Genomic DNA, 25,664 nt, shown 5'->3' on the forward strand with positions numbered 1-25,664 from the left:
AAAACGCTTAAACTTTATACTTGTTGCGGGTTTCGTGAACACATCAGCGATATTTTGTTCTGATGATATGTAATTCAAAATAATGGATTCCTTTTTCACCTCATTTTTATGAAATGGTATTTTATATCTATATGCTTAGATCTTTGGTTGATTATCGTGTTTTGTGCTAAGACTATACTGGCTTGATTATCACAATTAATTACTACGGGGCTTTTAGTTAATTCTGTCTCTAAAATAGTTTTTAGGATATTTTTAAGGTAGAGTGCTTCCTGAGTCGTGTGTGTGATCGCGATAAATTCTGCTTCACACGTACAGAGAGATACAATCTGTTGCTTTTTAGATTTCCATGAAATAATAGGCCCATTTTCTGAGAGTCTAAAACTATATCCAGATATACTTTTTCGATCTTCGTCGTTTCCCCAATCTGAATCCGAAAATCTTTCTAATTTTAGGGGATTTTTGATTTTCTAAATACTAACTTCTGTTCTTTAGTTCCTTTTAAATAACGCAGGACTTGTTTAGCTCGATTTAAATCCTTCATTGTCGGTCGTGATAATTTTTGTGACAGTTTTGTTACTGTATAGCATATGTCGTTTTGTTACTGTATAGCATATGTCGGGTCTGGTTGCAGTCATTAAATATACAAGACTACCTATAATTTCGCGGTATTGTTTATCATTTATTATTTCAGATTCTGTGTGTATATTTTAATTAATATCATTTTCGACCGGTGTAGAGCGTTTCTTGCAATCTCCCATTCTAAATTTTAATAGTATTTTGTCGATGTATCTCGATTGAGTCATCGTAACAAGTCCTTAGCTTTGAGTAAATTCTATCCCCCAAAACTAGGATATTTTGCCGACATCGATCATTTTGAATCTTTTACTTAATTTGTTCTTAACATCGGTTAACATTAGGTCACAATTTGATGCGATTAAAATATCATCACCTGTTGGACTGAGCTACGCCGCCTGGGTAATACCTAGGAGGTCCACCCTCCCAGGCCTTGCCACCGGGCTTTCCGGTAGGGCAAGTTTATTGCTTGCTGCCTGAGGCGCCCCGACCGGGGAATGCCGACGGGGTTACTCAGGCAATTTTTAAAATTGCAGGAGTGCCCCTTCTTTAGGGGAGCCTGCGTGGTTCCCACTTTCCGGCCTTGTGCCACATTTTGCTGATGTGGGCAGCTATTAAATATATACCCCCATTATGACTCTCTCATGATTGGATGTGTCTCCTAGCGGCTTCGGCTGCAGGGAGACAGGGAAGAAGTACTCGTCAAGGATCCGTTCTTGACACTCAGCTCGACAGGTGAGGGGCCGGGAACCGGCCCAGCAACTGTCGGACTGAGGTACACCACCTGGGTACTACCTAGGAGATCCACCCTCTCAGGCATTGCCACTGGGCTTTCCGGTGGAATAAGTTTATCGCTTATTGCCTGAGGCGCCCCGACTAGGGAATGGCGACGGGGTTACACAGGCAATTTTTACAATTGCAGGATTGCCCCTCCTTTAGGGGAGCCTGCTGGATCCCCACTTTCCGGCCTTGTGCCACATTTTGCTGAGGTGGGCAGCAAATAAATCATTATGAATAAAACATATTGCAATTATCATTATTATTATTATTATTATTATTATTATTATTATTATTATTATTATTCACATTTTGTCTGGCTATTGGTATAACCGATTTTATACTGATAACAAACGAACATAGGCTATCAGTATTTTCTTTTCTCCGTCTTCCAGCGATTTCCTCAATATTCTGGCGGCTCCCAACAAGACAATCTTTTGAAGTTCTCCAACATTGCAACGCATCCCAATTTTCTCAATCCACTTGTCAAATCCTTTTGCCACACTGCCCGTGGTTCCCATCACAATACAACTTCTACCTTCTTAAACTTTCACCATCTTTTTATCTCCTTTTTAAAGTCTTGGTATTTTTCGACCTTCTTTTCTTTTTCTTCCACATTCCCATCAGTTTACATTGCTATATCAATGATTATTATTATTATTGTTATTGTTGTTGTTGTTGTTGTTTTTATTGTTGTTGTTGTTGTTGTTTTTATTGTTATTGTCGTTATTATTGTTGTTGTTATTATTGTTATTGTCGTTATTATTGTTATTATTGTTGTTGTTGTTGTTGTTTTTATTGTTATTGTCGTTATTATTGTTGTTGTTTTTATTGTTGTTGTTTTTATTGTTGTTGTTGTTTTTATTGTTATTGTCGTTATTATTGTTGTTGTTATTATTGTTATTGTCGTTATTATTGTTATTATTGTTGTTGTTGTTTTTATTGTTATTGTCGTTATTATTGTTGTTGTTATTATTGTTATTGTCGTTATTATTGTTATTGTTGTTGTTGTTGTTGTTTTTATTGTTATTGTCGTTATTATTGTTGTCGTTATTATTGTTATTGTCGTTATTATTGTTATTGTTGTTATTGTTGTTGTTGTTGTTATTGTTATTGTTTTTATTGTTGTTGTTGTTATTGTTATTGTCGTTATTATTGTTGTTGTTTTTATTATTGTTGTTGTTGTCGTTTTTGTTGTTGTTGTTATTGTTATTGTTGTTATTGTTATTGTTGTTGTTTTTATTGTTATTGTTTTTATTGTTGTTGTTGTCGTTGTTGTGGTTGTTGCTATTGTTGTTGTTGTTTTTGTTGTTGTTGTTGTTATTGTTGTTGTTGTTGTTCGTTAACTTCACAATGTTGTTATACTTTACACCGCTATATTTTCACTCAAGAGCGGATTTTTACCCCAAAGTGATTGAACATAGTCAAGGAGCCCATTAGATAAAAAAAAAGCACCCGCTGTAGGATGTTTGCTGTGCCAGGCAGAACTGACTTCTTGAGTATGGTGATATTGTACTTTATTCCCACGGAGTTCAACTGTTTCTCAAGATCATCTGGAGTTGAGTTTAGCGCATCTATGATGATTGGCACGATACACGTTTTCTTATTCCACAACCTCGCAATCTCTACCCTCACATTCTGATAGTTCTGCAGTTTCTCATTCTTATCGCCTGTTAAGTTGATGTCGCTTGGGTAATGGTTTGACATTCATTAATCTTTTTATTTACAACTACACTATCCGGTTATCTGCGAGTTATCTGTCGGTTATCCCAGAAAATATTAAATTCCTCATTTTGCAATACCGTTTCTGGATGATGTTAAAACCATTTGTCACTGACTTGGATTCCCAACTTCTGGCACAAATTTCAATGAAGATTTGTACATGAAGTCATTTGTACTCTTTTTGAGCAAGTGTAGAACATGCATTAACAAAAAGAAAGATGTGTACATGTTTGTTCTAATAATAATAATAATAATAATAATAATAATAATAATGATGATGATGACGACGACAACAACAACAACAACAATAATAATAATAATAATAATAATGATGGTGATGATGATGATGATAATAATAATAATAACAATAATAATAATAACAACGACAATAATAATAATAATAATAATAACAATAATAATAATAACAATAATAATAATAATAACAATAATAATAATAATAATAATAATAATGATGATGATGATGATAATAATAATAACAATAATAATAATAATAATAATAATAATAATAATTTTATTACATTTTCACCCCAAACAAGGTACAGTGCAACTTTGATGTAGGAATCTACTATCAGGGACATAAATTGCGGGGATATTATGTAGGGAGTTGAGCAGCAAAAGGGTCTGCTCACATTACACTATAACTTCTGCATGTCAGTATAGTCGTAGAAGCAGAAACCCGGAAGGGAATTCCAAAGTCTAGCAGTTCTGGGAAAGAAACTATTAAAGTGGAAGGTTTTCTTAAATCTACAGACCTCTACTGTGTAGGAGTGGGATTTAGCTGCTTGTCGGGTTTGTCGGGGGTATTTACATCAAAGGGGGTACAAGGCCTTGTAGTTTGTCAAAGCATCCACCATTAGAATACTTGTAAAACAGGCAGAGGGATGCAACATTTCGACGATGGGACATAGGTTGAAGCTTAGATCACAGTTCAGGTTGGCGACTCTCTCTTGAACCCTGTCCAAGAGTGAGAGACTAGTAGCAGATTTACCAGCCCAAATGTGACAACAATACTCCATACATGGGCGAATGGTGGCCTTGTAAAGGTACAGATAACTTCAGACGTAAGTAGCTTTCTAGCACGGTAGAGAGAGACCACTTTCTTCGTAGCAGCCTTGGTATCTGTTCATACTAATGTTCCATGTGAACGTTAAGCCGAGAAGTTTGAAGACACGTATTTTTAGGTTAGGTATCTTCAGCCATAGCTATTAGTGGTTGAGAACGTTTCTTATAATTATCAAAGGAAACGAGCTTAGTCTTGGCAGCATTAAACGTGATCATCCATATTTAACCCCATTCCACTACAGACTGGAAGTCTTCCTTTAGGGTTTACGCCATTGCTTTGGATATGTGTTTGTTTTTCCCCTGTGCTTGTTATAGAGCGTGGTGTCGGCAGCAAATGCACCCATCTCAGAAACTATTTTATCAGAAAGGTCATTTATGAATATCAGGAATAATAAAAGTCCAACGATCGACCTCTGAGATACACCCGCATTTATATCACATTGTTTGTACGTACGACGATCGAGGACAACCTTGGATTCTTCTTTTATTTAAGAAATAGGTAATTATGTTAAGTATTCGCCCAATAATACCATAGGATCTGATTTTCATGAGAAGAATATCCTGCCATACCCTGTCGAAAGCCTTAATATATCTAGGGCTATGGTACAATCGCTTCTCCGAGAGGGTTACTTGGTTGAGGAACGTCTTGGGAACGCAACCAGCTCCCCGGGGAATACACGATATCCAACGATATCTAACGATAGGCACATGTTAGAAACATCCACAAAAAAATGGGGCGATATGTCATCGGCTATAACTATCTGGCATGGGTCGCTTTTTGTGTGTTCATTGCGTCCTTACAGGCAACTTTCTGTCGTTGCATTAATGGGAGGAACTGCAGGCTGAAATCGAACACTTGTACAAAAATAGCGAACAAATGCATTTTTATGAAAAAATATATAATTTATTAAACATTTAACAAGTAGGAAGCATATTTAGTCGACCCATTACGTGTACACCAAACTACTATATCCAGCGCATACAGGGTGCAAGCTTCAACTGTTTTTAAAACAATACAATCATATTTCAATTCTCTCTTTCATTGAAGAAAGAGAGAGAAAGGGAGTGAATGAGAAAAATAGAGAAAGAAAGAGAGAGAGAGCGAGAGAGGACGAGAGAGGGACATAAAAAGAGAGAAGATATATTCATGCAGGTTAAACATTGCTTTGTTTTCGAATGCCTCATTGAGGAGTCCTCCTGGTTTGACGTTTCAAATTCTAAGGTCTTATATCGTTTTGCCTTGGTTCAATATTATAAACAAACTGTCATTCTTGGCTTAAGTCATCGCAGAACATTTTCAAAATCACAAACACCTGTTTTATACAATTGCACCGCACAAGTGCAGATTAAGTTGTTCATTTAGAAAAGAGGCTACGTCATTGTGCTACAGAGCAACTGCCCTTTATTACCTGCCTTATCTAGTGCGTGGTATATACGTTCAAAGATTACAGTTAGAATATCTGCAGTAGAACGGACTTGTCTAAATTCATATTTATGGTCTGACAGAATTTTAGCAATTGTAAGGTTGTGGACTACAGCTTGATTAATTATGGACTCAAATATTTTGACGAAAAAGGGAGGAGGCTACTGGGGTGATAATTTAATGGGTCAGTTCTTTTGCCAGAATTCTTGTGAACTTGTACTACAGAAGCGGTTTTCCAGCAGTCAGGAAAGCATAATTCGTAGAGGCATTTGTTGAATAGTTTGGAGAGAACTGGAGCAACCTCGGCGGAGCATTTTTTAATAGTACGGTCGGGATGAGATCAGATCCACACGTTTTTAAGGTGTTTTTAATGATATCATAAACTTGAGGAGGGGTGATTTTCAGATCATCTAGTGCGGTTTCATTCCACAAAGGAAAATCGGGAAGGGAGTGTTTGGTCCAAAGTAGAGTTTGAGGCAAACTGACTGCCAAGCATGTTTGCTTTCTCGGTTGCTGTACAAACAACCTCGTGATTGTTTGATAGTAGGTGAATTGTTGATTGCCCATTTTTCACTACACTGCCATAGATTTTCTAGAAATCACGAGTTCCTAATTTCTGCGTTTCAATGAGTGCTTTGATGGTTTCAGTAAATTCTCTCCTAGCTGTCGCTACTTTTTTCTTACAATTTATTTTAGCTTCTATAAACTTTTGTCTGTACGGATATGCTGGATAAATCTACGGTATGCACGTTTCCGCTGAGCAATGGAAGCTGCGCAAGTAGAAGTAAACCATTGGGGAGAGTGGGGTTTTCTACAGAAGTTCCGTGTGAGGACATGCGCAGCTTTGAACCATTAAGTGATCTCATTTGCGCACTGTTCTGTAGGAAGAGAAAAGATATTTCGTCATAGGTCATCTCTCATGTGATCTCTAATGGCATCCCAGTCAGCCTTATTGTAGTACCTTGTCGCTTTGAGCAATGGCTCTTCAATTTGAGGTCGAGAGTTTAGAGTGATGTCTATCATTATCACAGCATGATCAGAATTCCCATGTGAAGATTGGGGGCTTCTTACACAATCCTCACGAACTGTTGTCAGAAATAGATTCAGAAGTGAAGCTTGCTGGTCCTATCGATCTGGGAAATGGATTGGGAATATTACTGTCTGTGCCAAGGAATGGGATATAGAAAAGTTATGATTGATGCTACTAGCTGTGTCTGTATAGTTAGAGCAGCTAATCCAATTATTGTGGTGGGCGTTAAAGTCATCAAATACAGGATCTCCAAAATTCACTGAAGGGTTTTGAAATTAAGTAATTTCATTATTTTTGATGATATATTCCTATAATATTAACACAATCTAACTAAAACATTGAGAAATCTAAAAAAAACAACAGCAAAATTTAAACCATCTTTGTTATGAAAAATAATGTCTTTTAAATGTTGTCCATTTTCAGCTTCGCATGTTTGTGCTCTTTCCAAAACATTATTCATTACAGATTGCAGAATCTCTGGATTGCGATTTAACTCCCTTATTTCGTTTCTGATGTTTTTCGTTAATTCTTTCAGGGTTTGGGGTTTGACATTTCAAGGTCTGGGTAAGGGTTAGGGTTAGCTCGCGGAATAAGGGAGTTACATCGCAGTCGCAATCTCTCATGAATAAGGAAAGAGCATAAATATGAGAAGCTGAAAATTGGCCACATTTTAAAGACATAATTTTTCAAAAATAAAGAATGTTTTCTTTTTTGTTTTTCTTTTGTTTTTGTTTTTTTGTAAAATTTTGTAAAGTTTTAGCTTCATCTTCTTCCAGATTTTTAAAGAACCTTGACTGGTTTGTATTGAATAACGTATTTAACTACTGAATTCTGTTAGTTAACCTTTTAATCTTGGAAGCTTTTGCCATCATTTGTATAAAATTCTCCGGAGAAGATAATGGAAATCTCTGTGTTATCTATTACGTGCACCACCTCTAAGTAACCCATTCATAGAGGATCCCTTAAAACTTCGATAAACAATATGTAAATGTTCAGATAGTTGTCCAACATTTTAGTTTCTATAACTATATTGTATGTGTGCGAAACCATCTCTACCAAACTATTCTATCATCTTTTTTCTACGAACTTAGAAATTCATGTATATATATATATATATATATATATATATATATATATATATATATATATATTATGTCAGGTCATGTCATATGCTACTGGTACCATGTAACCCAGTACTACCTGCCTCATGGTCGGGTCACCGGCGACTAAACTGGTTCCCCCACCAGACTTGTTTGGTGAGGAGGGCGGCTAGTCTCCCTGAAGGATTAAAAACAAGACTTTCCAAAGGGCGAATGAACTCTTTTTCTGGGTCAATGGCCAACTAGCATCGTGTATATTTGTGTATGTGTATTGGGGTAGAGAGGGCTCCCGTAAGCCGTGGTGAAGGCAACCTTTCTAGGAGAAGCAAATCTCTGTTTTAAAAAAACCATAAAGCGGAAAACCAGTACCCGCATTAAGCTGGTCTGCAGTTTAATTTGTTGCTGGCTATCTTGCTCTTGCTTGTTGCTGGATCTCAACATTTTGAACCGAGAGAGAGACTTAGCTGTCGTACAAAGCTAAGACTCTGTAACATCATATTTGTATAGATACTCCCTCAGACATTTGGGCTCATGGATTTTAAATGTCTGAGGGAGTGGCACTCGTCTGACAAGATGTTGCAATCATCATATATCATATCAGCAACCGACAAGGCTAACATGCTTGCCAGTCGGTTTGCCTCAAACTCCACACTGGACCCTTCCAACCACCCCCTACCTGACTTTCCTATGCGGACAGACGCCACACTAGACGATCTGAAAACCACCCCTGCTCAGGTGCATGCTATCATAAAAAACCTTGACACCTCAAAAGCATGTGGACCCGATCTTATCCCAGCTGTGCTATTAAAAAAGTGCTCAGCCGAAGTAGCTCCAGTTCTCTCCAAACTCTACAACAAATGTCTTAATGAAGCTTGCTTTCCGGGCTGTTGGAAAACTGCTTCTGTTGTACCAGTATTCAAGAATTCTGGCGAAAGGACTGACCCATCAAATTATCGCCCCATTAGCCTCCTCCCACTTTTTGCAAAAATATTTGAGACCATAATTAACCATGCTCTAGTCCATCATCTTACAGATGCTAAACTACTGACTGACAAACAATATGGATTTAGACAAGCCCGTTCCACAGCAGACATCCTCACTGTGATCTCTGAACGTATATACCATTCACTGGACAAGGCGGGGGAAGGCAGAGCGGTAGCTCTAGATATATCTAAGGCTTTTGACAGGGTATGGCATGAGGGTCTCCTCAGTAAAATCAGATCATACGGTATCACTGGTAGAATACTTAACATAATTAAATCCTTCTTAGATAAGAGAAAAATCCAGGTAGTCCTCGACGGTCGCACATCTAAACAATATGATATAAATGCGGGAGTGCCCCAGGGTTCTATCCTTGGACCTCTATTGTTCCTGATATTCATAAATGACCTCCCCGACAACATTGCCTCTGAGATGGGTATATATGCTGATGACACTACACTCTATGGCAGACACGACAGGAAGACGAATGAACACATTTCTAAAGAAATGGCAGAAACACTAGAGGATAACCTCCAATCTGTAGTGGAATGGGGACAAAAGTGGTTGGTCGCGTTCAATGCTGCCAAGACTAAACTAGTTTCATTCAATAATTACAAGAAACCCTCTCTACCACCCATAGCAATGGCCAACGACTCTTTATCTGAGAGTCCATCTTTCAAACTCCTTGGCCTAACGTTCACAGGAAACATGAGTTGGAACAATTACATTGAAGGCATTGCCAGGGCCGCTGCAAGAAAGGTAGGCTCTCTCTACCGTGCTAGAAAACTACTAACACCCGAAAGTATCCTGTACCTCTATAAGGCCACCATTCGCCCATGTATGGAGTATTGCTGCCACATCTGGGCTGGTGCATCTGCTATTAGTCTCTCGCTCCTTGACAAGGTTCAAAAGAGAGTCGCAAACCTGATAGGCCCTGAACTGGCATCTAAGCTTCAGCCTCTGTCCCATCGACGAAATGTTGCATCCCTCTGCCTTTTCTACAAGTATTTTAGTGGTGAATGCTCTGACGAACTGCAATCACTTGTGCCCCCACGACGCGAGCACCCCCGACAAACCCGACAGGCTACTAGATCCCACCCCCACACTGTAGAGGTCCCTAGATGTAAAAGATCTTTTTACTCCAATAGTTTCTTCCCCAGAACCGCAAGACTCTGGAATTCCATTCCAGGTCCCTGCTTCCCCAACAGTACTGACGTGCAGAAGTTCAAGTGTAACGTGAACCGACACCTTGCTGCCCAAATCCCTACATAGTACCCCAGTAGTTGTTGCCCCTGATAGTAGCCCCCTACACCAAAGTGGCAATTTGCCTTGTTTGGGGTGAAAATGTAATAAAAAATATATATATATATATATATATATATATATATATATATATATATATATATATATATATATATATATATATATGGGATTTGGACCTGTGGAACAAATTCAATTTATTTTTTTTTTAGCCGGAAAAATAGTTGCCAAGAGGTCAAAATTGAAACAGCTAGAAGTTGGCAGGCATAAGTCGACTAAACGTATCAATACTATGCAGGCGCAAATATAAATTTATACTTTAACAAAACATGTTTTTTAATTTTGTTTATGCGTATAAATTTAGCTTAAATGGTATCAAATAAAGCTGAATATCTATGTTTTGGTTTCGATTTTAGCTGATGGTGCCAAGTCATATTAAAAAAAACTTTAGAAAACACAACTGTATATTCACTACAATATAATAATCAATATACAATTGGATCTGTAATAATATATACAAAATTTGAATGAATTAAAATATCATGTTTAAGCGTATTTTACGATCGGGCAACGCCAAGCGGCTACTAATATATATTGGGTACGATATAATAATCAGTATAAAATTATTCTATAATAATATATACAAAATCCGCTTGGGATATCATATTTAAGCATATTTTATGACCCGGAAAAGGCCGGGTAGTTTGCATGTAAATATATATATATATATATATATATATATATATATATATATATATATATATATATATATATATATATAAGTTTAATGGTTATATTTAAATTCTGAAAAAAAAACATATAGGCACATATATTCGAATTAAAAAATTATTGTTTGACAAAAGGAATATATAGAAGGGGTTATGTTGATTTCCTTAATCCATGGATTTTCAATGATGGCACATATCATCTAAGGAAATGAAATGCGGTTAGCAAAATGTTCATTGATTTTCCGAAAGGTAGACGGGTCAGAAGTATTCGTTGGTGCGTTGAGTGTGTTTTGGTAGATGTAAACCAAAATCTTTTTAGGTGTTGACACAGTGTATCAGATGCTGAATGGATATACCATTGCATTATATATATCCCGTGGGTAATAGAATTTAGCATTGAATTATGTATACAATGGATCTCGAAATCAATGGTATGGGTAGCAGAATAATCTATGCTTAAATATTGAGCTTCTCCTTTTTGGTAAGGATCGCCCTGAAAGTATTACTTCAAGTAATATCTATCAGGATCTCTTTCATCTGATTTCTAATCAGTGTCTTATCTCGATTATATATATATATATATATATATATATATATATATATATATATATATATATATATATATATATATATGCACAAAAGTTATTGCAAAAGTAAAGCCTCTATTTTTTAACTAACTTAAAACCTAAAATGTTGACGACAGGAATGGTACCATTAAATAGAGTTACGTTTGCGCTCAAGAATCTATTTTCTACATAGTCACCACCATTCTCAACCTCATTGCTGCCCCAGTCGTAAAAGTCACATCTCTGTCACCACTCTGAAATCGAGGACTCCATCTTCTAACTGTGCTGACATCAAGTTCATAAACGTTCATCAAGTGCCGCGAATCTCAATTTCGTCAATTTTTGTCTGCATGGAGGAATCTACTGACGCGTGTCTGCTTCTGACACACCTCGATGATAGGAGTTGCTTCTTAAAATCTCACACTGTCAATATCTGCAACAGAGAGATGAAACATTAAGGCCGTGAATGCATAAGTCCAGTCTTCATAACTATACAATTTGCAATATCTTCTGATCTATTCAGATGAAATAAAATATAGTTCACAATGATCGGTTAATTAATTTAGGAGTTAACCTTTTATATATCTATATACAAAGATATACATACGCTAATATTATATCGGTAAAAAAATACAGCAACTAAATTCATATAAATTGGGCATTATATATATATGTATATGTGTGTGTGTGCGTGTATAATGTCCAATTTATATAAATTTAGTTGGTGTGTATATATATATGCATATATATATATACATATATATATGTGAAATGATCCCAATTATTTTACAGTAGCCTATATATTTTTTTAATATTACTTACATATATATTACCCTTCCAAGTTACTCTTATGTGTTGTACTTACGTTTAAATACTATTTACCAGTTTTATTCTATTCACCCTTATTTCATTTCTAAATATCATTAAGCCAGACTTGTTTCTATATTTGCTCTTTGTATGATTCTCACTCTTCTCCTCTTCTGATGTCAAGTGTTAGCTTAGAAATGCTATGGCCTAAAGAGGTTTCTTTTTAAATTTCCTCTTAACGTTTCCTTAATGGTCTAATGATATAATGAAGTTATATGTAACTTTTATTCCATATCTTTCATTTTTTTATTCAAGTTTCACACCAAACAAGGCGCAGTGCCATTTTGAAGTAAGGGGCTTCTATCGGGAACATAAGTTGTGGGGATATTATGAAGGGAGATGAGCAGGAAGATGTCTGTTCATATTTCACTTGAATGTCTGCATGTCAGTACAGTTGGGAAAGCAAAATCTCGGAAGAGAGTTCCAAAGTCTAGAAGTTCTGGGGGAAAAACTATTGGAGTAGAAGGCTTTCTTACACCTGGGAATCTCTACTTTGTAGGGGTGGGATTTAGCTGCTTGTCAGGTTCGTCGGGTATTTACGTCGAAGGGATAAAAGTGCTTGCAGTTCGTCAGAGCATTCACCATTAAAGTACTTGAAGAATAGACAGAAGGATGCACAATTTCGCCGATGAAACAGAGGCTGAAGCTTAGATGACAGTTTAACAAATCAGGTTGGCGACACCCTTTTGAACTCTCTCCAGGAGTGAGAGACAAGTAGCAGATGCACCAGCCCAAACGTTACAACAGTACTCCATACATGGGTGAATGGTGGTCTTTTAGAGGTACAGGATAATTTCAGGCGTAAGTAGCTTTCTAGCATGGTAGAGAGAGCCCACCTTCTTCGCATTGTTACACACACACACACACACACACACACACACACACACACACACACACACACACACACACATATATATATATATATATGTACATCGTTGTGTGATTCTGTTGTAGGTCGATAACTAATGTTTTGGTTTCATGGAATAAATAGAGACTTTGCTGTTCTAAAAGATCTGAAGAAGGTAAATATTTTTTATATAAACAGAAAAGTTCTGTTGTTGTAGGAGTTGGCAGCGATTAATAATTTTTGTGTTTTCGCATTCTTTTGCTTAAATGTTTGGTGTTCCATTTTAACAGAGTGATGAGAATATTAGAAATAGTATCTTCAATTTCGATGTTTCAGAGTTTTTAGTTTTTAATGGTAAGATTTTGTATTAGATCCGGGCATCCTATGGTTCTCCATCTGCTGTTTGCTCCAGTTTGAAAATATGGCGATTGTTGAATCTTTGAACTGATTTGTTTTTATTTATAAAAGATTTGTGTATCTTTGCGTGATTCTGTTGTGGGTCGATAGCTAAATATTCCAGAAATGTAAATATATATATATATATATATATATATATATATATATATATATAAACACCCGCACACACACACACACACACACACACACACACACACACACACGCACACACACACACACACACATATATATACATATATTTGTATATGTCTCTACAAATGGATCGTAAATGCATATCTAATGAGGGAAACTCATGCATATGTAATTGGAGGCATTTCTCCAAGGCGCAGGGAAGCTTATTAATACCAGTAATACAGTTATCGCTAAAACAACATCAAAAATATTACGAAATGAATTTATGTAATTATATACATGTGAAATTATTGGAATATTTACACATCAATGCATAAACAAAGCGGATAATATTATTTGAAATATCACTAGTCATCCTGCATTTTAATCTGCTATATATTGTTCAAAATCACATTTTCAAAATATATTATCCTCAGGTTGTTTTCATTTTATTGTGTTATTTTGCTCCGTATAAGTAACAGTTTTACATATTGTTATAATGGAATAACCTAGCACCCCTCTGTACAATAATAGACAGACAATGTAGATATACTCCTCCGGGAATCACAGAATTCCAAGATATCGAAATGTATCACCTTTGTAAATAAACATGTGTATTAACCCTAAGTGAATGTCCTGCATTATGATTATCTAAATAAAGATATATCATTTGGTGACGAAAGATGAGCGTATAAACTTTATTTTTAAGAAGAACTCATAACGAAAAAAGTGAAACTGAATTCAGGAACGCACATGGTCGAAGGAAAAAAACATTGAGTCTGAACGAAAGACGGAAATAAGTTCTAAAAACTTAACTGATAAAATAATTCAACCAACTGAAAAATAAAATTTTAAAAAGAATACGACACAAAAAGACAACACGAAACTAAGACACAAAAAAATAAGTACATTTTTTTTTCAAAGAATACAACACGTAATTCAACTGTTTAGTTTCATACTGAAAAAAAAAGATAAAGAAAAATATTCGTTCTATTGCCAATCCATTTCAAATTTATTTTCATCTAATAAGAAAAAATAAATAGGAATAAAGAAGACTGCAAACAGGGAACATGTTTTTATGCTGCAGTGTGTGTGTCGGCGGTCAGTTAAGTGTCGCTGTTGTATTTCTTTTCCCCAAATTGTTCTAAATTGTTATAAAATAATATGCGTGTTTTAAACACATTCATTTCATTTATTTTGCAATTTTTTGTACGATTAATTTTTTTGTTTTATTCTGTGCTTAAAAGTTTAATATGGAGCAAATTAACTGAACTCACAAAAACCATGCAGCTGACCCTGCAAACGTAACAGAAGCCAATGGAATATTTACAAGAACAACAATTAAAACAAAGTGAATTATTACAAACCTATATCAATGAGTAGAAAAAAAAAAGATTGTCGGTTTACACCTGAAGGAATTGCAAACTCTATCAGAATTTTTGTATGAACCAACAAACGGTCACTTTCCGGCGTATTTCAGAAGATATTAAAATATTTTTCTAAAAGATGTCAGTCGTGGTCTGATGAAGAAAAAATACTCTGCTGTTACAAAGACTTGGTACTCGGGAAAATAAGTATACAAATTTTATTCTCCCAAAGAAACCTGAAGATGTTTCTTTTAAAGGAACGATAGATATATTATCGAGAATTTTCGGGGAGCGGAAAAGCTCATTTTATACGCGTAATAAGTGTCTAAATCTTGTGAAACAAGAGGAGAAGAATTTTATTGCTTATGCAGGAAAAGTAAATGATCAATGTGAATTATTAAGGATAAAAGGCCCCAAAGAATATATGTTTAAATGTTTGATATTTGTTCATGGTTTAACAGCTGCTAAAGATAAAGCGATTCGTTCAAGGATATTATCAATCATGAATCTAGACACTGATATAACTTTACAAAGATTTACGGAACAATGCCAACCTGTTGAAATTAGAACAGGACAATACAAGCATTGAAGAAAAAATATTGCCAAAGTACAAATTACAACGTGTCGATTAGGGAAAATATACTGTAGAATATGCGGAGGAAAATAACTTCACAAAAGATTTTTTTTAAAATAAAATATGCTACGAATGCGGACATAAAGGTCACAAATCAACGGTCTGCAAAAATAAAAAAGACCATAAGCATCAAATAATAAATAACATTAGATCTAAAAAAAAGAGTCCATGAATTGTAAGAAAAGAAAATATATTGATGTCAAAATTAATGATGCCTTCTGAATATTGGAAGTGATATATCCCTAATTGATGAAGTAACTTGGAAGAAAATTGGATATCCAAAGTTACAAAATACAGAAAAAATTGACCGAGGTGTTTCTGAAAATAGATTAAAATTCAAAGGTGAATTTTATACAAATCTGACACTGAATGAAAATATTGTAAAGACCAAAATTTATGTCATAACAAGAAAAAAAATTCTAATTTATTTGGTATCGACTTGATGATACTATTCAATTTATGAGAGAAACCCAGAAACTCGTTTTGTAGAAATGTACGTGTGGTAAGGATAGAAAATTCCAATCTGTCAGAAAAAGTTCATTAAGGATTTGAAAAAGGATGTTAAAAATGTATTTTCTGAGAGATTGTGTTGTTGCACTAAAGTTGAAGTGAATTTTGAATTTATATGACTATTGAAAAAAAAATCTAAAGCACAATTGGTCGCCCGTTTTAATACTACTACTCCCGTCTGTGTGACTCTTCAGCTTTTGGAGCTAAAATTAGGAGGCTTTACTTTGGAAACCACCGTCGTATGAAAAAGTGCGCTCTGGAACCCCCTGCACAGCCATTGTTCATCGTTGACAAAAGCAAATTGAGAATCGTAATGATTATGTAGAAAAATTAATTACGGAACACGAAAGGGCGCTAGTTTTAATGGTACCACTCCCGTCTTTATAGCTCGTCAACTATTTTAGTTAAAAAAATAGGAGGCTTTACTTTTGGAATGACACTCGAAGCATTTTAGGCAATCGACTAATCTGCTATTAATACTTATGGGAAGAAAATTATTGCGTTCAATTTGGATCTTACATGGAACATTGATATTTTGAAGTTAGGGATGCGTACGTTGGATATGCACACGTTGTTTCATTTTTATTTTCTTTCTTTCTCTTTCACTCATGGTGTTTGAAAGGCAACATAACTATGAATTTTTTACAAGTATGTATATGTATTTGCAGTAAATTTAAATAATATTTCGATATGATAAAGACAAACGTAGTTTATTCACATTTTACCTCTCTCTATATATATCTTTCATTTTTTTCATATTTGACAGAGTTTGTAAATAAAATGTAACTACGAGTTTTCGTTTGCTGATGGCATTAGTAACCCGGGGGTTGGTTGTTTTGGTTGATGGTATATCAACCCTTTTCGGATTATTTTATGCCGAATCCAGTGGTTAAAAAAAAGTTATTTACTTCAAATTATAAAAGTTTTAATATTAATACTTGATGTTTGATTTTGTTTTGTTTTACGACATATCAACTTTTTTTAATATTATTGAATGCCGTAAATTGTTTTGTTTTACGACATATCAACTTTTTTAATATTATTGAATGCCGTAAATTGTTTTGTTTTACGGCATATCAACTTTTTTTAATATTATTGAATGCCGTAAATTGTTTTGTTTTACGACATATCAACTTTTTAAATATTATTGAATGCCGTAAATGGTAAATGTTTTATACTTCAATTTCTTTGTGTCTTCAAATATTTATTTATAGTGTTTGGTTTGGTTGTTTTTTAGAGTAAAATTGTTGTTTTTGTTTTAGACTTTACAAAACATGATTGAGTTTTTCTAGGAGAAAGGAAATTACAACATCAATGTTTAGTGCATTTTTGTTAAAAAGTCAGTATCTTCAGACAGCCTAATCTTCTAGCAGCATTAACTCGGGAACTTGCTACATATTAGAGAAAATAAATAGATGTACAATTCGATTAAAGTCAGCCATGAAATTGCATTCTCAGCTCAGCGTTTATCAAATTTGTCTTAAAGACTGCAGTTACTAAAAAAGAAATGAAAAAAAAATGATTCGAATGATTTTACGAGGTGTCTTCAATAAGTTTCCAGACTTTTTTTTTGTACAGGCATTCAAAATTGTCATAGACGTTTGAAAATTCACTATGTAGTTGCTATACATCTTATTAGATGTCTGATCACTTTTTATGATTTCAGGTTCAAATAAACAGCTACAGTAGGAATTGGAATAAACCCTACTAAAGTCCGATTTTCACAGCTGATGAATTTCAAAAGCGCAATCTAAACGTAGGGACATTTTAGAAGAAGAATATGCAATAAAATTCTGTTTAAAACTTAGAAAAATGCCACAAAAACGTATGGAATGCTTCAGACTGCCTCTGGACTATTTTGCATGATTCGAGCATCAGTTTTTGAGTGACATAAGAGATTCAAGGAAAGCAGAGAGTCTGTGAGGGGTGATGAGAGGTGTAGGAGGAGTAAGGAAGTCAGAACACTAGAATTGATTATCTAAATAAATAATTTCATGGATAAGCACTCCATGTGTGTATAGAGACAATAAGTGCACAGTTTGATGTCAGTGTGGGAACTGTAACACGCAATTATTCGCGAAGAACTAAAGATGTGGAAAATTTACACAAATACATCAGTCCACAACTCCATCCTTGTCACAGATTATTTGAGCAAAATGGCCATTCAAACAGTTTCTAACCTTCCCTATAGTCCAGACCTTACTCTCTGTGAATTTTAGTTATTCCCTAAGCTCAAGGAAACCTTACAGACTGTCGTTATAAGGAGATGAAAGAGGCTGTGACGAGGGTTATTGATACGCTCACAAAAGAGGATTTCTATGAGGCCTTCCAGAAGTTGTTGGAATGGCACAACAAGTGCATTGCAGACAGAGGAGATTACTTCGAATGGGACTAGAGTTTCATGTGTGTACTATCAATAAAACTGCCGATGCAAAACCGTCCTAAAACTTATTAAAGACACCATATATATCTTTTTCGCGATATATTTTCGTTTTTTTTTTGTTTTTATTTATCGTCATTTTGTGGCAGACTGGTGCAAAAATTTGATGGCTTTTAGAAGAGACATTTCCAACTATTATAATTTATTTTATGGCTCTTGCTTAAACATATCATCATGATTAATTTATAATCTTTTTCTTTCATATTATTAAAGCATCATATTTTAATGACGCATATTATTATTCATATTATTAAAGCATCATATTTTAATGACGCATATTATTATTCATATTATTAAAGCATCATATTTTAATGACGCATATTATTATTCAGATTATTAAAGCATCATATTTTAATGACGCATATTATTATTCATATTATTAAAGCATCATATTTTAATGACGCATATTATTATTCATATTATTTAAGCATAATATTTTAATGACGCATATCATTATTCATATTATTAAAGCATCATATTTTAATGACGCATATTATTATTCATATTATTAAAGCACCATATTTTAATGACGCATATTATTATTCATATTATTAAAGCATCATATTTTAATGACGCATATTATTATTAATATTATTAAACCATCATATTTTAATGACGCATATAATTATTCATATTATTAAAGCATAATATTTTAATGACGCATATTATTATTCATATTATTAAAGCATCATATTTTAATGACGCATATTATTATTCATGTTATTAAAGCATCATATTTTAATGACGCATATTATTATTCATGTTATTAAAGCATCATATTTTAATGACGCATAGCAACATTTAAACTTCCCCCGAAATTTGGATTGCACTTTAGTTTCGTAGGTAAAATAAACTTAAAGGTAAAACGTTTTTTACGTGATTTTCCATGACATGTTGGGGAATAATATTTTTCTAATATTCTGAGAGAGAAAAAGAAGGAAAATTAAATTGAACCGTTTTAAATGTGTGTTCTGCTTTTTTTGGAGTAACATTGTATAATTATTTTATAAAATGTGGGTTCTGCTTTTTTGGAGTCACATTGTATTAGTATTTTATAAAATGTGGGTTCTGCTTTTTTGGAGTAACATTGTATAACCATTTTATAAAATGTGGGTTCTGCTTTTTGGAGTCACATTGTATAATTATTTTATAAAATGTGGGTTCTGCTTTTTTTGGAGGCACATTGTATAATTATTTTATAAATTGTGGGTTCTACTTTTTTGGAGTCACATTGTATAATTATTTATAAAATGTGGGTTCTGGTTTTTTGGAGCCACATTGTATAATTATTTTATAAAATGTGTGTTCTTTTTTGGAGTCACATTGTATAACTATTTTATTAAATGTGAGTTCTGCTTTTTTGGAGGCACATTGTATAATTATTTTATAAAATGTGGGTTCTGCTTTTTTGGAGGCACATTGTATAATTATTTTATAAAATGTGTGTTCTTCTTTTTTGGAGTCACATTGTATAACTATTTTATAAAATGTGAGTTCTGCTTTTTTGGAGGCACATTGTATAATTATTTTATAAAATGTGGGTTCTGCTTTTTTGGAGTCACATTGTATAATTATTTTATAAAATGTGTGTTCTTCTTTTTTGGAGTCACATTGTGTAACTATTTTATAAAATGTTAGTTCTGCTTTTTTGGAGGCACATTGTTTAATTATTTTATAAAATGTGGGTTCTGCTTTTTGGAGTCACATTATATGTAATTTAATTCATGATGAGATTACCTACCCAGCTCAGCATTTTAAAATTTGCCTTAAAGTGAATTATCTTCAGGTCTTTGTTAATAATAGAAAAGCAAAGAAAAATGATTTTCTATTTTTTATTTTGTTGTTTTATGTCGACGAATTTCCGTGTTTTTTTTTTAATTTTTATTCGTCACAAGTTCATTTACTGATAGCTATTTAAGAAACACTATCCCATCAATGTTCTAATAACAAGAGTAATTGCCGTTTGCATTCCAACAAAACAACAAATAAAATAGCAATTAATCCTGTCGAGTATTGAGAGATTACCTGTCTCCGGTAATTGCATTAATGCGGTGTGTAACAGCACAGACTGTGAATTCGGCGAACCGAGTTCAACTCCGATCAGGGTCATTTCAATCACTTTCCCTAACATACTTGGAGAGAAAGTTATATTTCAATTTATCTCTGCCCCCCCCCTGTATATCAACCCTTGGAAGTGAAACTAATCTATTACAAAAAGACTCTGAAATAATGACAGTTACTGAAAATGATACACGATATCCACTCCAATATTAAAAAAAACAAGAAATCTTGATTTAAAAGCTTTATTAGTCAACAATGAGTGAACGAACGCCAATTCTTAGGCCTTTGCCATAGTAATATTTTCCAGCCCCCTCTCCTTTACTTCCCTCCAGGTTCCGCTGTATATAAGGCTCTGTTTTCCTTTAAACAAAACTTGTAGGCTCGCTGGAATCGAAATATCATAGTTCTACTTTAATTGAGTCTTCTTATTTTTACTAGTCTGTTTCCATGCTTAACCACGATTCCATATACTAAACAGTAATTTACTTTCAAATTATTTTTTAAATTCCATTATTGTAAGATTAGTAAGTTTAAAAAAAATAATAAGATTAAGACAAGACAAAGTTAAGAACATGATTTTGAGAAATTAAGAATTTTAATCAATCGAAGCATGTAAGATGTGAATGTATCATCTTCTATCAAATTCTTTTTCTGAATTTTTCTGTGATTTTATTTTACAAAGGAATCACCACTTATCGTTAGAAGTGTAAATTTGGTAAATTTTGCTGATTAGTAATTTGTTTCATTTAGATAATTCGAACTACTATTCTTATTTTGAATATAATTTTCTCAAAATTTCATCCGATTTAACTTCTGGAATTCTTCAAGTGTACATTGATGAACTACTTGGTTGACCTAGGGAATCTTACTGTTGAACTCTGAATTTGTACAGAATTTCAAACAGAAACCTTTATTTAACTCACGGATACAAATCAAAATCAAAAATAAAACCAATTGAATTGAATGGTTCTCGTCTTAGGGAAGGCATAATCACGTTGCCATACGTTATACGGCATAATCACGCTGACACACCGGTTCCCATCAGATCACCGAAGTTAAGCAACGTTGAACCTGGTCATTACTAAAATGGGTGACCAATTTGGGAAGTCCAGTTGCTGTATGTAGGAGGACGTCGACACCTCCCTGCAAAAAGTTGCAAAAAACTAACGTCGTCATCTTCCCTAACGGGGATATACATGCGACTGGGGACCGCTTGTGAATTTCATACTCCCATATAACTTCCTCCTTCAGAGGAAGCCGGTTAAACCCTGTATATGGTTGGTGCTACTGCTGCTGCTGTCTTAGGGAAGCTCTATGTTTTGACAAGATTCTAGGTCCGACCTTTACTCCTGATCTGAAATGGAACACGTACATCAATCCGTTGCCAAGGTCGCTGGGAAAATGGTTGGATCATTCTACCGCTCCAGTAGATATCTCACTGCCGATGCATTTCTCTACCTGTATAAAAGCGAAGTACGTCCTAGGATGAAGTACTGGGGTAGAGATGCTGGAAGCACCTTGTTCTGCCTTGACAGAGTTCAAAATAGACTTCGTAGCCTAGTAGGGGATGTCCTTTTCCTTTCTCTGAAAACTCTTTCCTACAGAAGAGATGTTCTGAGCCCGTTTATACTTTATCGTTATTTTTATGACAAGTGCTCGTCTGAGATCCAATCTACACTCCCTTCATGCGAAAACTTCACGAAAGTTTAGCTTTCGTCTAGCTAAAGCCACTATCAATAATTTCTCACACCCTTTATCTGTGCCTAAACCTAAACATGAACAAAGATTATTTCTTAAAACCTGTGGAACTCTCTTTCGTTTGACTGCTTTCCAGCTGATTACGGTAAGGTCGTCTTCAAGTCCAACGTGAACAAGTTCTTGACGAGCCGTTCCCCTTAAGTAATCCAATTTACCAAGTTTCAACTATTAACAATTACTCCGATATTTGTATTATTATTCATCGAACTACTGTTCTCATCTTGAGTGTGATTTCCACAACGTTTCGGTCGATATAATCTCCGACCTTCTTCAGGTGTATCTTGTCGAGCTCGAGAATGTTTCTGTCGAACTCGGGAATTTGGACGCAATTTCGAGCGGAACCCTTTATTTACTTTACGGGGTAGCGTGCTCTTGTTCCGTCAGCCATGACTGGGTAGAGGTCCTAAGTAATTCGCAAATGTTTATTTCGGTCGCCCAACACTGAGGATTGAACTTTCAACCTTCAGGAGAATATCACTTTTACAGTTAATTTTTTGCAGTACTCTAACCAGTGCGACACGGGTCCGCAAAGTTAAAAACCTTAATTTTTGCTTATTGCCACTCATGGCAATATTTCTCTTTTCAAAAATTGAAAAGGTCTGGAACCTTTTCAATTTTTGTATTTTAATTTTTCTTGCCTGCACATCGTAGGTAGATATGACTGTATTTACATAAAGAATATATATATATATATATATATATATATATATATATATATATATATATATGTATATATATGTGTGTGTGTGTGTGTGTGTGTGTTTATATACATATACATATATCACTTGCGTTCCTTCAGCTCAAATCGAAAACGAAACCAAAATTATGAAGAATTCTTGATAAAACTATTTTAATATAAAATAAAGCTACTTTAGTGCCATCAGCTATAATTGAAATCGAAACCAAAACTTATGAAAATTCTCTGTAAAATTATAAAAAATAGATGGCTTGGATAGTTTCCCCCACTCTTTATCTGTGCCTAAACCTAAGCGTAGATTCCATGAGCAAAGCTTCTTTCTTAGAACTGCACGCCTGTGGAATTGTCTTCTGTTTTTCTGCTTCCCAGCTGACTACAATATGGTTGGCTTCAAGTCTAACGTAAACAAGTTTTTGATCAGCTGTTCCATATAAGTTAACAAATTTACCGAATCTCCATTACTAACGGTTACTATATTGTCCAATTTCTACTGTACACTCTTTAACCCTTATCCTCGAGTGGCCTATTGGCCTTGATAAGTGGTGATGCCTATGTAAAAAAAACCCCAAAAAACCATCAACAATATTCGAAACCGAAACCAAAAAGAATTTTTAATAAAATTATTTATTACAAGAAATGGATGTCCATAACAATTAAACGACAGTCACTCGAATATAAGCGTGACACAAAAAAATAACACACACGCTACGTATTAATATATAGATAATGCATAAAGCATGTTGAAATCGGGTCATTGTTCGGTTCTAAGTAAAAGGCAGAAAGCTAGAAATGGCAAATAATTGAACCAAAGTGGCATCGGAAGAAGCTATCAAGCCGCGAGGAAATGATAAAACAGTTCCCATCATGGCCTCGTTTGTAACCGGATGCTTGATGAGCGAAACGACTTTTCGCTTTCTCTTTTTACAAATCGTTTTACAGAAACATGGCCGATGTTTGCCAAATACATTTGAAATAAAAAGGCGAAAATTCCTTCTTAGATAATTGATAAAAATAACCCCAAACGCTTTCTGTTTAAATTAGTAGTTTATTAGAACTACAAGTTTTCATTCCATTCTTAAATTGTAAAGTTCTTTCTTAACCCGTTTTTTAGTCGAATGCAGGCGACTCTATAATCGCTCCATCGGTCCGTCGGTCGGTTTGTCGGTCGGTCTGTCGGTCTGTCCGTAACACTTTTATGCTTGGCCTTTTTGGTTAAGATCAAAGGTCTGTTGTTAATAGATGCTGTTCTTAGCTTTTTAAGCTTTTCTTGGCCTTTTGTTCCGGCAGATACTGCAAGCAAAGACCATATATCGGGCAAATAGATATGTAAGACCTTGGTCAATGTAGGGGCAACCCTTCATACCAATTGTCACTATCCAGCTCCCCTACTCCCCGGGGAGTTCGTCCCCATTTCCCCTTCACTCCTCAAATTAAAAATCAGCCTTGTGCCTAATTTGCTCGGTGGGGGAGCAAATAAATACCCTTTTCTTGGCCTTTTGGCCAGGATCAAAGTGTAGTATCTGTTCCGGCAGATACTGCAAGCTATGACTACCCATGACTAGCTATGACTAGCAAAGACCAGATGTGGGGGCAACCCCACATGCCTGACCTTTAACCAGCTCCCATTTCCCACCTCTCAGGAGCTGGTCCCCTTTTTCCCTTCCCCCTCCCTTCACTCCTCACATTAAAAATTGGCCTTGTGCCTAATTTGCTCGGTGGGGGAGCAAATAAATACCATCTGTTCTGGCAGATACTGCAAGCAATACCATATGTGGGGGCGACCCCACATATAAGACCTTGGTCAATGTAGGGGCAACCCTTCATACCAATTGTCACTATCCAGCTCCCCTACTCCCCGGGGAGTTCGTCCCCATTTCCCCTTCACTCCTCAAATTAAAAATCAGCTTTGTGCCTAATTTGCTCGGTGGGGGAGCAAATAAATACCCTTTTCTTGGCCTTTTGGCCAGGATCAAAGTGTAGTATCTGTTCCGGCAGATACTGCAAGCTATGACTAGCTATAACTAGCTATGACTAGCAAAGACCAGATGTGGGGGCAACCCCACATGCCTGACCTTTAACCAGCTCCCATTTCCCACCTCTCAGGAGCTGGTCCCCTTTTTCCCTTCCCCCTCCCTTCACTCCTCACATTAAAAATTGGCCTTGTGCCTAATTTGCTCGGTGGGGGAGCAAATAAATAACATCTGTTCTGGCAGATACTGCAAGCAATACCATATGTGGGGGCGACCCCACATATAAGACCTTGGTCAATGTAGGGGCAACCCTTCATACCAATTGTCACTATCAAGCTCCCCTACTCCCCGGGGAGTTGGTTTCCATTTCCCAATCACTCATCACATTAAAAATGGGCCTTGCGCCTCATTTGCTCGGTGGAGGAGCAAATAAATACCCTTTTCTTGGCCTTTTTTCCAAGATCAAAGTGTAGTATCTGTTCTTACTACATGCTGTACTTATTGTGATATAAAGAGGGGGATCACTTTTCTCTATTAATTTTATGTAAAATGATCACCGACTTTACAACCAGTCAGTCTCAAAGCCATTCAAGTCATTCTCCAGATCATTCAAGTTGTTATTGAAGGATTCCAGTTATTTTTTAAGCATTCAAGTAATTCTTAATGTCATTCAATTAATCCTTAAGTTCATTAAAGTCATTCTAAGTCATTTACTTTTTACTTATTTAAGTCATTTCAGCCC

At 35.1% G+C, this 25,664-nt stretch overlaps 2 pseudogenes; both read left to right on the forward strand.

Annotated features, from left to right (window-relative positions):
- Positions 1–21,502: 21,502 nt before the first annotated feature.
- Positions 21,503–21,621, forward strand: LOC145277138 (5S ribosomal RNA; annotated as a pseudogene).
- Positions 21,622–24,894: 3,273 nt separating this feature from the next.
- On the forward strand, positions 24,895–25,069 carry LOC145277304 (U2 spliceosomal RNA; annotated as a pseudogene).
- Positions 25,070–25,664: the final 595 nt, after the last annotated feature.

Source organism: Euprymna scolopes, chromosome 5 (genome assembly GCF_053919585.1).
Source record: "Euprymna scolopes isolate OS-2025 chromosome 5, ASM5391958v1, whole genome shotgun sequence".
Taxonomy (NCBI): domain Eukaryota; kingdom Metazoa; phylum Mollusca; class Cephalopoda; order Sepiida; family Sepiolidae; genus Euprymna; species Euprymna scolopes.